At 34.7% G+C, this 17,567-nt stretch overlaps 2 long non-coding RNA genes across 2 annotated transcripts; one reads left to right on the top strand and one right to left on the bottom strand.

Annotated features, from left to right (window-relative positions):
* The first annotated feature begins 2,344 nt into the window (after window positions 1–2,344).
* LOC112740551 (uncharacterized) lies at window positions 2,345–3,986 on the top strand. The gene is made up of 3 exons (XR_003171219.3): window positions 2,345–2,623; window positions 3,315–3,432; window positions 3,570–3,986. It is a non-coding gene; the product is annotated as an uncharacterized lncRNA (long non-coding RNA).
* Window positions 3,987–12,466: 8,480 nt separating this feature from the next.
* On the bottom strand, window positions 12,467–15,229 carry LOC140178331 (uncharacterized). The gene is made up of 3 exons (XR_011871175.1): window positions 14,916–15,229; window positions 14,281–14,398; window positions 12,467–13,786 (listed from the first exon to the last, which is right to left on the bottom strand). It is a non-coding gene; the product is annotated as an uncharacterized lncRNA (long non-coding RNA).
* Between the last annotated feature and the right edge of the window lie 2,338 nt (window positions 15,230–17,567).

Raw genomic sequence — 17,567 nt, 5'->3', positions numbered from 1 at the left:
CAACCGTTAGGCATTCGTCGTTGAAGCGGTCGAGGTATTTCCTTGTGGATTCTTCTTGTTTTTGCGTGACCCCTAGCAAACTGATGGGGTGCTTGGCTTTGGTGATTCTAGTTGTGAACTGGGCCATGAACTTTCGTGTTATATCGTGGAAACTGGCTATGGATTCGTTTGGGAGGGCTTTGAACCATTTGATTGCCGGCCCTGCAAGGGTTACCGGGAAGGCTCTGCATCGGACCGCGTCGGCCGCTCCCTCTAGGTTCATCCTGGCTTCGAAGGCCGTTAGATGTTCCTGGGGATCCTTGGTCCCATCGTACTTCATGTCGGTAGGTTTGTCGAAACCTTTGGGGAGTTTTGCTCTTAAGATTCTTTCTGTGAAGGGTGTAGTTCCCATTATTGTGTGGTCGTTTCTTGTGCGCTTGGTATTCCGGTACCTCCGATCTTCGTCTGAGTCGTGTTGACGACTTAAATCTCGGGAGGCGCTGCGGTGGTGTTTTTTGTTGTACCGCCGTTCCGGCGATTTCTCGTGTTCGTGGTTGCATGAGGCGCTGCGACCATTTCTCCTATCGGGTCGTCGGGTTGGCGACCTGCCGCGGCGAGATCTTGATCTGGAAGTTGCCTAGCTTCCGTGTTCGTTGTTGTGTTTTTCTCTATTGGTCAATTTGCCTTCGAGCTCCTGGACCCGGAGGCAGAGATCCTGGATGATCTGCGCCGCTTTGTCCCTGGCCTTCTCAGGATGTCGTTGGTCCGTGACGACGTGGTCGTTCGTGTGGTGGACAGTACTTGCTATTCTTGCTTGGTTCGCGACCTCCCGGTGTTTTGGGGTTGGATGAAGCGGTCGGGAGTCATCCTGGCTTGAGGGGGTTTCCTCCAGGACGTCCCCCATCCGGCTCGGCTGGCACAGGTTCCCCACAGACGGCGCCAATGTACGAGATGTCTCTGGTACGGGTTGAAGGATGGATCGGGAACCTGCGGACCTGGGCTGAAGCCGGGTTGCCTGACTGGAGCAATGGGGGAGGTACCTGCAAAGACACTCCGACGCTCAAGTCAGAATGGATCTAAGAGGTATAAGGTGTGAGGAATGAATGAATACCTGGAGGGACTTGGGTCCTCTATTTATAGGCGATGACGGGTATCTTATCTTATCTTATCTGGTTAAGGTAAGATGGACGAATGAATTCGAAAAGTTGGTTAGGAGCTCTGGAAGGCCGGTTTTTGGGGCCTTCTGAGCGAGGTGCGGGTTGGACCCGTGGAGCCGGGTTGGGTGCGGTCCCGGGTCCGAGCTCCGTGGCTCGGGTCCGTAACAGAATGAAATTTTACACCAATCTCACACCATTAAAATCATCATTGATAACTATTTGATAGCTACAAATTACAAAAATTACTAGCTCTCTAGCATTGCTCATAACAATATATAATATCATGCAATTACCCCAATAAATTAAAAACTTGTAAGACTTGTAAACAAAAATGACTTGTATGTGTAGCACTCCTCTAAATTAAATATTATTTACTCATTCCTCATGCCCCTTTGGAGATATTTTTTAGGGACGAGTTAGACTACTTAATTTACATGATGCATTGATATCATTAATAGTTTTAGGCATAGCATTTAAGATTCATAGTATTTTTTTTTATAAATATTTGTAAATAAAAAAATGATTAGAAATTATAATTCATTTTTTTAATTATTCTCTTAATTTTGAAATAAATAAAATTTAAAATTTTTTATTCTTTTAATATTTTTAAAAATAACATATATATTTAAATTTTTGACTATTTAGATTTTAAAAAGATAATTAGAAGAATGAATTAGAATCTTTAAATGTCTATACTTAAATATAAAAAATATTACAAATTTTATATCTCTTAAGAATAAGTGTTTTAAAATATTTTTTAGTATGGGATATTTTCATTCCTTAAACTAGTTTTTAAAATGAATTAGAACTATGCTAAATTGACAATTCTGAAATAAATAAAGATGAAAATTCAGGTACAGTCAACTTTACGTAAAATTGATAGTTAAAAATTGTAAAATAATTTAATTGATTTGACTAAATTTTTATTTAACTATTCTCAGTTATCAATTTTATGTAAAATTAACTGCACGTGAATTTTTATCTAAAATAAATAAAAAGAAAAGGTATTTGCTACGGTACGATGATAAATTTATATGTATCGGTACAATAAAAACGTGGACAAATAAAAACTTGACACGTAATTTATATTATCCACATCAGCATTTAAATTTCTTTTTTTAAAATATATATCATATCACTAATTTTACTAAAATATCCTTATAATTTATATAAAATTGACAAAAATAACCTTTTATTTATTTCTAATAAAAAACTGAAACATCCTTATTTTTATTTCAGAAAAACACTAACCTTATAAACCTAACAAATATCAAAATTCAATAAACTTTAATTTTTAAATTTCAAAAATTCAAATAATTTAAAACAAAAGGATCCAGAAAAACAAGATCTGAAAAATACAAAATTGTTATTCAATCTTCATCTTCTTCCCCTTTCCAACCGTGAGACGCAATCACGACGGCTGCGGTGGCTAGAGGCGACAAGCGGCGGTGAGAGACAACAAATGAAAGAGGACCACCACTTTTCAGGTTTGCAGTTCATCACTTTTTTTCTCTTTGGTTCAACATCTGCATTTTGTTATCGTCAATTTATGCTTTAATGGTGTTTCGTACCGTTCTATAGCAAGGTTTTGATCATGTCAATTTTTTTGTTGTTCTCCTATTATTGAGTTGTTATGAAAAACAATCCTAATATCTAGGTATTGAACTTATTTATCCACCGAAAAACAGAATATCAATTTTGTTCCTTTGTTCTTGTTTTGGTTTGCAATTCATCACTTTTTTTACTATTTGGTTCAACCTCTGCATTTTGTTCCTTTGTTCTTGTTAATTTGATAACTCAATGCCTCTATTATACTATTAAGAATAGCAATTAGCAAAATATTTGATGATGATCGAAAATCTTGTCAAAGTGCGTGTTTCTTATTATCTATCCTAGCATATCTGCAACATCTTGTTTGTTACTAGCTGTAACATCCTTTCTTTTTAGTCTTACACTAGTAATTGTTATTTACTTCAAAGTTAATGGAATAGATCAGATGATCCATATCTCAATTGGTCTCACTAGGAGTTTAGAAATTGAATCCTTCCAAGTATAGCCTTGACTAGCTATAAGGTTCAAGAACTCTATCTCTCTCTCTATATATACCCGTGAGCTAAGTTACTCTTTTCTTCTCTTTATTTCTCAAATTACTTGTGTTTACCACCAATCCTTTTGTAGATATCTATTACATGTCATGAATGTGACAACTCCAAGCAAGGACTTCCTAGAACTTATGAGAGAGTTGCTTGAACTCTTAATAAAGGCCAGAAGTCGGAGGAGTTTGACCAGGCAAGAGGTAAATATTTATGCAAACTATGAAAGGAAAAAAATGTTTTACCTATCGTTCTATACCAAACCATGAATTCCATTCTTCATCTATCAGTGTCTATCAATTTGTGCCTTCATGTTAACTTTAGATTTTGGTTTATGTAGATATATTGAAAATAGCACCACCATCATTACTGTTTGCTGCAAAAAGCCTAGATGATGACGAATGGTATGCAAGAAAGATTGGAGAAGAAGTCAAAAAAAGTTATGTGAAGTTGAAGAATGTGAGAGTGGAAAGAGGTTGGAAGAGGTTGTAGTGTGTTATTATTTTGCTAAAGTTAAAGAAGAATGACCATTGGTTTATTGAATTCTTTTGATTTCTTGGTTTAATAGTTGTAGTGTTATTATTTGAATGTCACATCTGTTTTTTGTTTAGTGAAGTGTTAACCACATGTTAAGTGATTATTTAAATTAAACATTACTCTTTTTTATAGTTATGTAGATATCATGAATGTTATTTGGTATTTGTATAAAAAACGGATCCATCTTTATTCATTTATATATTTTGTTGAATTATTATTATAATGAGAAAATTAGGATCAATGATCGATTTAGTTACCTCAATTTAATTCTAAGGTCCTACAATTTGATGCTACACAATGTTATTGGCTCAGCTACCAAGAATTACAATAAGTATAAACAAAAATATTCAGATACAAATTAAAAATCCGTATTTATCATATAATCATGTTTGATTTATGTTTAGAGTTGGTTAGTTTCATTCCTTTTACTTAAAAATTTTTTATGCACTATATTTTATATGGATCCTTCTGTCGACATTATATGAATGACTTTACAGAATTAAAGATTCGGAATTCTTATTTATATAGGCTACAATAGATATTCTTAAAAGTTCGGATCTTTATTTTGTTAATTTTCTGTTTGATCTTTCTATTATTTAAAAGATTTTTTTCTTAAAAAAAATTATAAACTTAAGACAATTGGTTGTAAAATTAAAGAACTTACCATCTTTGATTAATTTAATAATTTTAAGTTAAGAGTAAAGTATCATTTTTGTCCCCAACGTTTGGGGTAAGTCCTATTTGTGTCCCTAACGTTTAAATCGTTCTATTTGTATCCTTAACGTTTATAAAAGTGATTCAATGTTATCCTACTATCAATTATACTAACAAATCAGATTATATTTTTCAATTATTCTCACTTGGATGTATTCATTCTCAATTAGGTCTCACTTAGATGTGGTTAATTTTAATATTATACCTACTATTTGTGTTTAGATTCAATCATGCCCTTAGAAAAGTGAATTATGTAAATGTTATAGGAATTAGTTTTAACATTTGATGAGCTATTTTTCGGAGTAGATCATCGATTCTATCCCAAACATTTATATTCTAACTTCAAGAAGAGGTTTTTAAAACTCAAACTAAAGCGTTCATGATGTGTAATTGACGGCAGGATAACATTGAATCACTTTTACAAACGTTAGGAATACAAATAGGACGATTTAAACGTTAGGGACACAAATAGGATTTACCCCAAACGATGGGGACAAAAACGATACTTTACTCTTAAGTTAATTATTATTTCACATTAATTGGTCTTTCCATTATATTTTAAATTTTTAATTGGTTTTTCTATTATATTTTAAATTTTTTACATTTTTTTATAGCTTAGATCTTAAATCATGGACTTTTTTGTTTTAATTATGATGTTTTATCTTATCAAATACTTTATTTTTCTTTAATAATTTATCCTGTGAACAGCATACTATACTATTATATATATTTTACCATGCTTCAATACTTGAATTTCTGAATTAGATTCAAAACAGTAAAACACTAATTCAGAGGACAAATACAAAGAAGCTTTGATAGCTGATCTGGTAAGAATATTCTAGATGGTTGATCTATCATAAGAGCAAGTCAAAAAAATCGATTCACATATACATTCACATCTTTTTTAGGCTTTATTACAACATTGACAAAACTAATTAACAGTACCTAATATACATTCACATATATACACATTCACATGAAATATTGACATGTTCAGAGTCCCCAGCAGCAAATAACTGTGCTGCTTCTTCACCTTTGTACGAAAAATTTTTTGTTCTTTCTTTGCATCCTTGCAAATACCAGTGAAACAACCTTTTTGCTATTAAACTTCTCCCATTTCTTCCCGTCAAATGCCTACATAAACTTTTATATTAGTTAAAATATTTGCAATTTACAAGAGAGTGCCAGTTAAAAAACCTTTAAACTTGTATTATATACTGATGTTAGGATTTTTGCCAGTAAAGAATTTTATAAAAACAGTCGCGTTGTAGATATAGTCTCTAAACTGACAGAAATTCCTTCGTACAAACGTTTTGGTTGTCACAAGTAACAAACCCCTTTGAAATTGATAACCGAGTTCTCAAGGAATTGCAGGGAGGTATGTTCTTATTATTGGTTATGAGTTTGTAAATTGGGGTTCTGGAGTTTGGTCAATACGCACAGGTATATTTTCAAGCAATAAAAATAAATAAATAACTGTAAAATAAACTCTTGGCAAGGTATGAGAACCGGAAGTCCTATCCTGGTTATCCTTATCAATTGTGATGAGAATTGAATTTTTCTCCCACTTTGTTAACCTCTAACTATGAAGGTAAATTAAGTGGATGAATTAATTCTGATTCCTCAAGTCCTAGTCTTTCCTTAGGAAAAGTTAGAGTTAGTGGAACTCGAATTAATTCTTGAAGAATTCCAATTTTCAATCAACAATGAGTTTGATAACTCAAGAGTCTCCAATTATTTAACCAAAGCCAAAAGTGAAGAAACTCTACTTGAATGAAAATAACTTGGATAAACACAGAGCATTAATAAATTAAAGAGAGCAATCATAAGTCTGAAATACCTCAAATTATATTAAATAAAATATTCAAATCATAACATGGAAAAGTTCATAAATTAAATTGAAAAAATAAATAAAAATAAAGAACCTGGGATTGAGAGTCACTCCTAAAATTAAGAGAAGTCCTAAATCCTAATCCTAAGAGAGATGAGAGAATTTCTCTCTCTAAAAACTACATCTACTCCTAAAATTGTGAATTATCTGAGCCTCTTTATGAATGGATGCATTTCTTCACTTTATAGCCTCTAATCTGTGTTTTCTGGACTGAGAACTGGGTTAGAAACAACCCAGAATTCGCTGGTCTCGAATTCAACCACGCTGGAATTCCGTCACTGCGACGCGGCCGCATGGAGTACGTGGTTGCGTCGCTTAGCGTCAGGAAAAATATAGCATATTATATATCAAATTAAAGCCCCGGACGTTATCTTTCCAACGCAACTGGAACCGCGTCGTTTGGACCTATGTAGCTAAAGTTATAGCCGTTTGAGTGCGAAGAGGTCAGGCTGGACAGCTTAGCAATTTCTCCAACTTCTTGTATTCCTTCCACTTTTGCATGTTTTCTTTCCATCCTCTAAACCATTCCTGCCCTGTAATATCTGAAATCACTTAACACACATATCAAGGAATCTAATGGTAATAAGAGAGGATTAATAATAAGAAAATATAAGATCAAAGAAGCATATTTTCAATCAAAACACATAATTAGGAAGGAAATATAAAACCATGCAAATAGTATAAATAAGTGGGTAAAGAGTTAATAAAAACCACTCAATTGAGTACAAGATAAACCATAAAATAGTGGTTTATCAACCTCCCCACACTTAAAAACTAGCATGTCCTCATGCTAAGCTCAAGAGAAGCTATAAAAATGAAGAGGAATGGTATGAAATGCAACCTATGAATGCAACTACATGCTAAATGCTTTTACTTACTTGGTTAAGAGTAAATAAGTTCTTCAAGACAAAAGTAATTCAAATTCCACTAATTCAAATCATACAATAAAAAGCAAGTAAACTTGTAAGAAGATAGCTCATGAAAGCAGGGAACATAGAATTAAGCACTGAACCTTCACTGGTAGTGTATATCACTCTAGTCTCTTAAGTGTATAGGGTAATTCACTCTACTCTTCTCTAGTCATGCTTTCTAAACCTTGTTCTTCATCTAACCAATCAACAAATATTTAATGTATCAATGCAAATATCATGAGGTCTTTTTAAGGTTGTAATGGGGCTGAGGTAAAGGTAAGGGTATATATAAGGCTAAGTGAGCTAGTAAAGTGAATCCTTGATTAGTCTAAGATCTCACCTAACATATACATACTTTATACAAATTTAAAATACTTTACCTAACTACCCAAATTTTTTTCACTTTTGTATTACATGCTCATGTATCAAACTTATTTTTGAATTTTGTTCCATGTGCATTGATTCTTTTTATTTTGCATTTGGGGTAATATATTTTTTTCATTTTTCTTTTCTTCTTCTTCTTTTTTTTTTTGTATCCCCTTATTTAATTACTTAATATATTTTTCTTCAATGCACATGGTACTTTAATTATTTTGATTTCACATGAGCATGCTTCCCAAAATTTCAAATAAATTATTCAATTTAATTCCCTACTTTTTCATATCATCCCATGTTTCCATAAAATTTCCCACACTTAAATTTTACACAATATCTATCTTAAGCTAACCAAGGATTCAACTTGGGATTCTTATTTTGTTTTTCTGCTTAAGGCTAATAATGTGGTTATAAAACAGAAGGGATTTAAAAGCTCAAGGGGGCTAACAAGGGTGATGTAAAAGGTAGGCTAATTTTGGGATAAGTGAGCTAAAATCAAACAATGGCCTCAATCATATGCAAGCATGTAAATACACTAAATATTGGACATATAGACTGAAACAAAGCAAAGATTGTAATTCTAGAGAAGAAAATACACAAGAATAAATATTATGGTTGCATAATGTAACCATGTAAATAAGCTCAAAATCTCACAGGTTGTGTGTTCTTTGGCTCAAAAACCATGTTCCACATACAACTTCAAACAAGTTTTAACATAAAAATTTTTTCAATTTACATTAGTGAAGTTTTTCAAAGATAGGGTCTTAAAAGAATTTTATTACTTTAACCAAGTAGTAACTAAATGCATAAAATCAAACAAATATGCAAATGCAATAACTAATTTAACAAAGAAAATTTAAGCATTGGTGTTGAAACAGAAAGGTACTAACCCATGGAGATCGGTATCGACCTCCCCACACTTAAAGATTGCACCGTCCTCGGTGCATGCTAAGATGTGCAAGTGGACGAGTGGCTTCAACTGATGCTTTTCTCTATAGATTGTGCAGATTGACTTGCCTGTCTCCCCATGTAAACGTCTTCCGGTTCTCTTTCGGGTGGCCATCCTGAAAGAAAAAGGGAAGAAGAGTAACCCAGAAATAAAGATAGGAAAATAAATACAGTATGGGTGGGTTAATGCCAAATAATAAGGGTCTCAATTACATGGTAGCTACAACATGCAAGTGAGAAAATAATAGAAGCCATGGCATGCCAGTGGTATAAAATTTGTAACATAGGGGAGGAGTGTGGGTAATGGAAGTATCAATACAAGCTCATGTCAATGCAAATGGAGTGCAAGTATCATAAAAAATTGGCATTGGCAGATAATTAATATCATCCCACAGTGTAAAACAAGTTACCAAAATAAATTTAAGAAAAGATGCAACAGTTGAAAAAAAATTTTTTTTTAACACCAATAGAAAAATAAAAAAATTCAGAAAAGAAAATAAAAATATGCACAAATTTAAAATGCAATGAATGAAAATATGTAAATAAATTAAATAAAATAGAATGGAGGTGAAAGAAAATAAGAAAGGAAGAAGAAAGAAATAAGAAAAGATAAGAAAAATAAGGATTAGAGAAGAAAAGATAAGAAAATTGGCTGATCTGGATATGTTGTGCGGCGCAGGCGACGCGGTCGCGTGGTGCGCGATAAGGTTGGGTGACGCGGACGCGTGGGGCACACGATCGCGTGACTCGATTTGTGCTAGTGGCGCGAGTACAGCCTCGCGGTCGCACAACTCTCTGTTCAAAACTTAGTATTGCCAAAATCCAGGGTGACGCGGTCGCGTGGGGCATGCGATCGCGTGGATGGCCTTTTTTGAAAACGACGCGGACGCGTCGTAGGGCTCGTGCGTCTAGCACCATTCCAGCCTCATTCCAGCATAACTCTCTTCCATGCACCCTTTACGTCGATTTTACAGGTCACGCGGCCGCGTGGGTGACGCGGTTGCGTGGGAGGCCAATGTTCCCACCTAACGCGGACGCGTCAGCGACGCGGTCGCGTGGGGTCAAATTATGCTAAAGGCGCGCCTCCAGCCATGCTTTCGCGTGACTCTCTGTTCAATCTTTTTCTTCCCATTGCACTGGTGACGCGGATGCGTCAGCGACGCTGCCGCGTCGCTTGCGTTTTTTTTTTATCTGAAAAGAAAATGCAGAATGCAGTGTTAATATGAATGTGATACAAAACTCCAGGTTCAATAAAATAAAATAAAACCCAAAAACAAATAAAACTAAAAAATAAAAAAGGAACGATCATACCACGGTGGGTTGTCTCCCACCTAGCACTTTTAGTTAAAGTCCTTAAGTTGGACATTTGGTGAGCTCCCTGTTATGGTGGCTTATGCTTGTATTCATCCAGGAATCTCCACCAATGTTTGTAATTCCAGTAGCCTCTGGGGTTCCAAACTAGGCGCAGAAAGCCTTCAAGTAAGTTAAAGCAAGTGACAAGGCCCCAAGAGTGCTGATTTCTGGATTGAATTTCGGGGTCCCAGACCTTGCCTTTGCACCCATCTTCTTGTTGATCATCATCATTTTTCCACTTGGGTGGTGAACAGTCGGAATTCTCACTGAGACATCCAAACAGCTTCTTAGACCCATTCAGTTGAGCTTTATACCAACCTTTGCGTTTAAACTTAAAGCTTCCAACCATAATGAACCTTGCAGGATAATTCTTACCACTGGCCATCTTCCTCTTACTCTTAATGCTACAAAGAGCTCTAAGTTGACCATCCGTCTCCAATAGCCCATATTCAAGTGGGATTAGAAAGCTAAGGGATATGAATTTTACCCACTTGAATGTTGTGAAGGATGATGGCAACTTAGGGGGAGGTGTTTTTAATGAAATTGCAAGCTCCACTCCTTTGTGCTCTTCTCTGATAATTACCACCTCTTTGCAAGCTTCTTTAATTTCAACCTCTTCCTCTTGGTAGCTTTCTTCCAATTCAATCTCCTTTTCATTGCTTTCCAAGGGCATGGGAGGTTGTGCTTCTTCTTCTTGAATCTCCATCTCTTGATCAACCTCTTCCGAGTCCTTAACTGTGATATGCTTTGGAGGTTGTACACCCTCCTTAGCATCAATTTCAAACGTCTATGAAGGGGGTTCTATGACTGGACTTTTCCATGGAGGTTCTGCATCTCCTAAGTCTTCAACCAATTCTTCTTCTTCAATAATTCTGGCTTCCTCTACTTGTTCCAGTACAAAGTCATGCTCCGTACTGTTCACTGGAGTTTCTAGTATCTCCTTCATACTACGTTCTTCATTAGATTGTCCACATGAAGCCATGGGGTTCCTTGAGTGTCCGAACGTCGGGAAGCTAATTGACTCATTATTGCTTGCTCCAATTGACGAATGGTTGCATAAAATTGATCCACTGTTTCCTTGAAACGATCCTTTGTCTCTTGGTGCACTCGACTTTCATAAATAGGATCATAGTGCTCTTGGATTGATGGATATGGAGATGGTGAATATTGAAGTGGTGGTTCTTGTGAGTAATTGGGTTGGAATTGGGGTGGTTCTATATATGGTTCATATGGCTCATAAGGTGGTTGGTATGGTGGTTGAGGGTTAGGGTCATATGGAGGTGAATGGCGGAAAGGGGCTTGTGAGTATGGTGGTCCAAAGTCATGTTGAGGAGAGGATTCATAAGCATATGGTGGTGGTTGTTGATAGTCCATTGGAGGTGGTTGTTGCCATGAGGGTTGATCAAATCCTTGTGGCTCCTCCCATCTTTGATTGTTCCAACCTTGATGCCTGTTCTCATTGTAATTTCTTCTTCCTACAACATAATTGTAACCAGACTCATAGCCAAAGGGGTGAGAGTTCATAGTAGCAAATAAAAATTAAAAACAAAAATAAAAGTAAATTTAAATTAAAAGGTTATTTAAATTTTGAATTTAAAAATTAAATTTTTGAAATTTTGAATTTTAAATTTTTGAAATTTGAATTTTTGAAATTTGAAATTTGAAAATTTTTAAATTTGAATTTTTGAAAATTTTTAAATTTGAATTTTGAAATTTGATTTTTGAAAAATAAAAATTTTAAAATAAAAACCAATAACCTCTTAACTTAAGAAAAAGTAAAAAAATAAAAATAAAAACAAATAAACAAGCAAAAATAAAATATTTACAATAACCAATAATAAGGCACACGTTTGCAATTCTCCGGCAACGGCGCCATTTTGATGTTAGGATTTTTGCCAGTAAAGAATTTCATAAAAACAGTCGCGTTGTAGATATAGTCTCTAAACCGACAGAAATCTCTTCGTACAAACGTTTTGGTTGTCACAAGTAACAAACCCCTTTGAAATTGATAACCGAGTATTCAAACCTCGGGTCGTCTTCTCAAGGAATTGCAGGGAGGTATGTTCTTATTATTAGTTATGAGTTTGTAAATTGGGGCCGGGTTCTGGAGTTTGGGCAATGCGCACAGGTATATTTTCAAGTAATAAAAATAAATAAATAACTGTAAAATAAACTCTTGGCAAGGTATGAGAACCGGAAGTCCTATCCTGGTTATCCTTATCAATTGTGATGAGAATTGGATTTTTCTTCCACTTTGTTAACCTCTAACTATGAAGGTAAGTTAAGTGGATGAATTAATTCTGATTCCTCAAGTCCTAGTCTTTCCTTAGGAAAAGTTAGAGTTAGTGGAACTCGAATTAATTCTTGAAGAATTCCAATTTTCAATCAACAATGAGTTTGATAACTCAAGAGTCTCCAATTATTTAACCAAAGCCAAAAGGGAAGAAAGTCTACTTGAATGAAAATATCTTGGATAAGAGCATTAATAAATTAAAGAGAGCAATCATAAGTCTGAAATACCTCAAATTATATTAAATAAAATATTCAAATCATAACATGAAAAAGTTCATAAATTAAATTGGAAAAATAAATAAAAATAAAGAACTTGGGATTGAGAGTCACTCCTAAAACTAAGAGAAGTCCTAAATCCTAATCCTAAGAGAGAGGAGAGAACCTCTCTCTCTAAAAACTACATCTACTCCTAAAATTGTGAATTATCCGAGCCTCTTTATGAATGGATGCATTCCTCCACTTTATAGCCTCTAATATGTGTTTTCTGGGCCGAGAACTGGGTCAGAAACAGCCCAGAATTCACTGGTCTCGAATTCAACCACACTGAAATTCCGTCACTGCGACGCGGCCGCATGGAGCACGCGGTCGCGTTGCCTAGCGTCAGGAAAACTATAGCATATTATATATCAAATTGAAGCCCCGGACGTTAGCTTTCCAACACAACTGGAACCGCGTCATTTGGACCTCTGTAGCTAAAGTTATAGCCGTTTGAGTGCGAAGAGGTCAGGCTGGACAGCTTAGCAATTTCTCCAACTTCTTGTATTCCTTCCACTTTTGCATGCTTCCTTTCCATCCTCTAAACCATTCCTGTCCTATAATCTCTGAAATCACTTAACACACATATCAAGGCATCTAATGGTAATAAGAGAGAATTAATAATAAGCAAATATAAGATCAAAGAAGCATGTTTTCAATCAAACACATAATTAGGAAGGAAATATAAAACCATGCAAATAGTATGAATAAGTGGGTAAAGAATTAATAAAAACCACTCAATTGAGTACAAGATAAACCATAAAATAGTAGTTTATCATATACTCTTTAATATTATTATCAAAGACATTGTTCATATACAAGAGAGCCATATATATGACACTTTCTTCTTTAATTTCTTCTTTTATATGCAATCGACCTCTCTCTATTATATACTCTTCACAAAAAATTATGGTCCTATCACACAATATTAAACCTCACAATATATGCATGAGTAAAAAGAAAGAAAGCACATGCAGAAACAGAAAATGAGACTTCATTAATTAAATCTAAGTCAGTTAAAATCAAATAAAAAGTTTCCAAACACAGGGACCCCAATTTGTTCAAAGGAATTAGATTAATATATTAAGCATTTTTTTGTCTGCTCTATATAGCCAGAAATTATTTTTATTATTTTAAAAGCAAATTATTGTCAATTCAGGCGCATTTACAATTTGTTTCCTGAATATCTTTTATACCTCTTCTAGAACAATCTACTATTTAGGTTTTCTTTATTTAGGTCTTTTCTTCTAATGTTGCTTCACTTGGAGTGGTCTCTTTAATCTGAAATAAAATCAGAATTTTTAAGAAAAGCTAGGGTGGTCAAATAAGGCCCTAATTTTCTTTCCTGAGTTGCACCTACTAAGCACCCCACTTAAGTACACTTAGCATTATTGATTCATTTAATTACTATAGTGCCTGGTTTAGGATGCAACCATGAAAGGAATAATTCAAACTAATAAAACAAGCATTATTGAATGTGGCACATTTTTTACATAGTGAGTGACCAATCAACAATCGAAGTTAACTTGGTCATAAACAATTTTTGTCTAGGAGGATATGTAATTCTTCCCTAACTTACTTGCACATTTTCTCTCTGTGCAATTACAATAATTATTTTATATAATAGTTTGCATAAAAGTATATTTCAACCACCTATGCAATTTCAAGCATTTCTAATGAATTATAGTAAACTGGATCAACTTAAATCATCTAAGTGCTTGTTCATTGTTGAAACTTGAGAGAATTTTTACGTAATACTTTGCATAAACATTTACCTCCTGCCAGGTCAAACTCCTCTGACTTCTAGCCTTTATTAAAGTTTCAAGCAACTCTCTCACAAGCTCCAGGCAATCCTTGCTTGGAGTTGCCACATTCATGACATGTAATAGATATCTACAAAAAGATTGGTGGTAAACACAAGTGATTTGAGAAATAAAGAGAAGAAAATAGTAACTTAGCTCACTGGTATATATATAGAGAGATAGAGTTCTTGGACCTTATAGCTAGTCAAGGCTATTCTTAGAAGGATTCAATTTCTAAACTCCTAGTGAGGCCAATTGAGATATGAATCATCTAATCTATCCTATTAACTTTGAAGTAAATAACAATTACTAGTATAAAACTAAAAAGAAAGGATATTACAGCTAGTAGCAAACAAGATGTTGCGGATATGCTAGGATAGGTAATAAGAAACATGCACTTTGACAATATTTTCGATCATCATCAAATATTTTGCTAATTGCTATTCTTAATAGTATAACAGAGGCATTGAGGAATCAAATTAACAAAAACAAAGGAATAAATGCAGAGGTTAAACCAAAGAGTAAAAAAAGTGATGAATTGCAAATTTGACACGAACAAAGGAACAAAATTGATATTCTGTTTTTCGGTGGATTAATAAGTTCAATACCTAGATATTAGGATTGTTTTTCATAACAACTCAGTAATAGGAGAACAACAAACAAAATTGACATGATCAAAATCTTGCTGTAGAACGGTACGAAACATCATTAAGGCATAAATTGACGATAACAAAATGTAGATGTTGAACCAAAGAGAAAAAAAGTGATGAACTGCAAATCTGAAAAGTGGTGGTCCTCTTTCATTTGTTGTTCTCTCACCGCCGCTCGTTGCCTCTAGCCGCCGCAACCGTCGTGATTGCGTCTCACGGTTGGAAAGAGGGAGAAGATGAAGATTGAAGAGCAATTTTGTATTTTTCAGATCTTGTTTCTCTCAATCCTTTTGTTTTAAATTATTTGAATTTTGAAATTTAAAAATTAAAGTTTATTGAATTTTTATATTTGTTAGGTTTATAAGGCTAGTGTTTTTCTGAAATAAAATAAGGATGTTTCAGTTTTTTATTAGAAATAAATGAAAGGTTGTTTTTGTCAATTTTATATAAATTATAAGAATATTTTAGTAAAATTAGTGATATGATATATATTTTAAAAAAAGAAATTTAAATACCGACGTGGATAATATAAATTACATGTCAAATTTTTATTTGTCCACATTTTTATCGTACCGATACGTATAAATTTATCATCGTATCGTAGCAAACACCAAAAGAAAAAGGCAAATGGGGTGGCAATGTTGCACTAAGTCATGATCACGTTCACTGGTTTTAATTACAATCTTGTGAGTGATATCCAATTTGATGAGTTATCATCATAACAAAACCCACTATATAAGGCATCACTCCCATGCATTGTGTCCACCCTCGTGTCAAACCTCACAAGATTCACAACACAACCCACTACTGCTTTTACTTTCCACCAAAACAATATTATTGTAAAACCCTACTTTGGTCATAATATATTATTATGGTGGATACTACCATGAAGATTTTACTATTGTCTTCATATGAAGATACTTCTTTTTTACCATTAGATGATAAAATGTATGGTTTGATTTTGATGTGTTGCAAAAGTGTTATTTTTTTTAAAGTGTGGCTAAACAAACAAAGTACACTTTTAACACAAGAATCTTCATAAAAAGATGTTTTTAGCATCTTCATTTGAGTAGTTGCCTATTATTATATCTCAAGACAAAGCCAAAACACAATGCTAAAATTCAACACTCTCAAACATTTCACTCTCTTTCTTGTTTTCTTGATTGCTTCCGCGGCCGCGGCCGGAGGACACGGCGGAAGAAAACTCCTTTGGGACATGTCAAGTGGTAGGGCACCCTCCTCAGGGACACCTAACGGTGCCTCTGGGTCGGGTCATGGTCCAAACTGGGACTACAGTTGGGGATGGGGATCCGCACCCGGGGCAGGATGGGGGTATGGCTCCGGATCGGGCCGCTCCCCAACAGGTTTGGTGGGTAGAGGCTTCGGATATGGGTTCGGATCTGGGACTGGATCCGGATCCGGGTACGGATATGGATTCGGAAGTGGCGGAGCTCATGGAGGTGGATATGGGTCAGGAAGTGGTTCTGGTGGTGGTGCAAACAACGGTAACCGGTCACCAAATTCAGTATCTCGGGACAGAACCAACCATCATGGCTAAATTTATTGGCTCCTACTATATAGTTCATAGTATGATAGTAAAATATTTACTCTATATATATATTTTGCATGTGTGAGAGTGCTTGGTGTGTATGCATGAAAAAGCTAGCTAGCTATATTAAAGCTTTGAAATTGCTATATACCTAATGAAAAAATTAATATAATTTTCCAATTATCGTTTTGGGTTGATTAATTATTTTGTTTCTAATAATCTCTTAAAGAGCTATATAGCTAGCTAGCTATTTAGATGCTTGCAAGATTTGGGAATCATACCTTTTGACAAATTGATCAACGTGCCGTTACTACTACTAAAAGTTGTAAGATAGGTTAATGAAAATTTCTTTCTAAATTTTTTGTGGTTCATTGGATATATATGTAGCTTGATGTGCTATCAACCAAAATTCTCAATCAACAGAAATTAAAAAGTTAAAATAATTAGATGTTAGTTAAATGAGGCAGCCTTAATAATTATACCCTGATTATGTTAAATGTTTATGTATCAATATTTGGATGCAGATAATAAATTGGTGACCTTTTTGATGCCTACAAAATTGTTCTCTAACTTGCCTAGAAGTAGAGATAAAATGAAGTAGGACTCATCTCTTAAATTTTGAATTTTAGGAGTAAATGTTAGGCACCATAAAAGATGCCTAGTAAATTATTCTTAGTTTTTTTTTTTTTTTTTAGTAATACTCTAAATAGGTCCCAAGAAATTTATCATCCCACAGTTTTGTCTCCCACAAAATTTAACTAAAATTTCGACCCTGAGGTTCTCAGATATCTACCAGATACGTCCCTAAAACCGTTTGATCCGGTTAAAGTGGTGACGTGTCAGGTTAACTGCGACATGTCACCTTCAGGACATTTTGGTCCCCATCCACGCTAGACAAAACGATGTCGTATTGGAACAAGGGGCAAAACGACGTCGTTTCGGGGAGGACAAATTCGTCCCCACTTAGACAAAGAATGCAAACGGCGCCGTTTTCATGTGGGGGACCTATTTGCCTTATAATAGTATCTTAGGGGACCTATTTGACCTATAATTCGTGATGT

This window comes from Arachis hypogaea, chromosome 14, assembly GCF_003086295.3.
Source record: "Arachis hypogaea cultivar Tifrunner chromosome 14, arahy.Tifrunner.gnm2.J5K5, whole genome shotgun sequence".
Classification (NCBI taxonomy): domain Eukaryota; kingdom Viridiplantae; phylum Streptophyta; class Magnoliopsida; order Fabales; family Fabaceae; genus Arachis; species Arachis hypogaea.
Note: the sequence above shows the minus strand (reverse complement) of the source record. Positions and strands in the feature narration are given on the sequence as shown.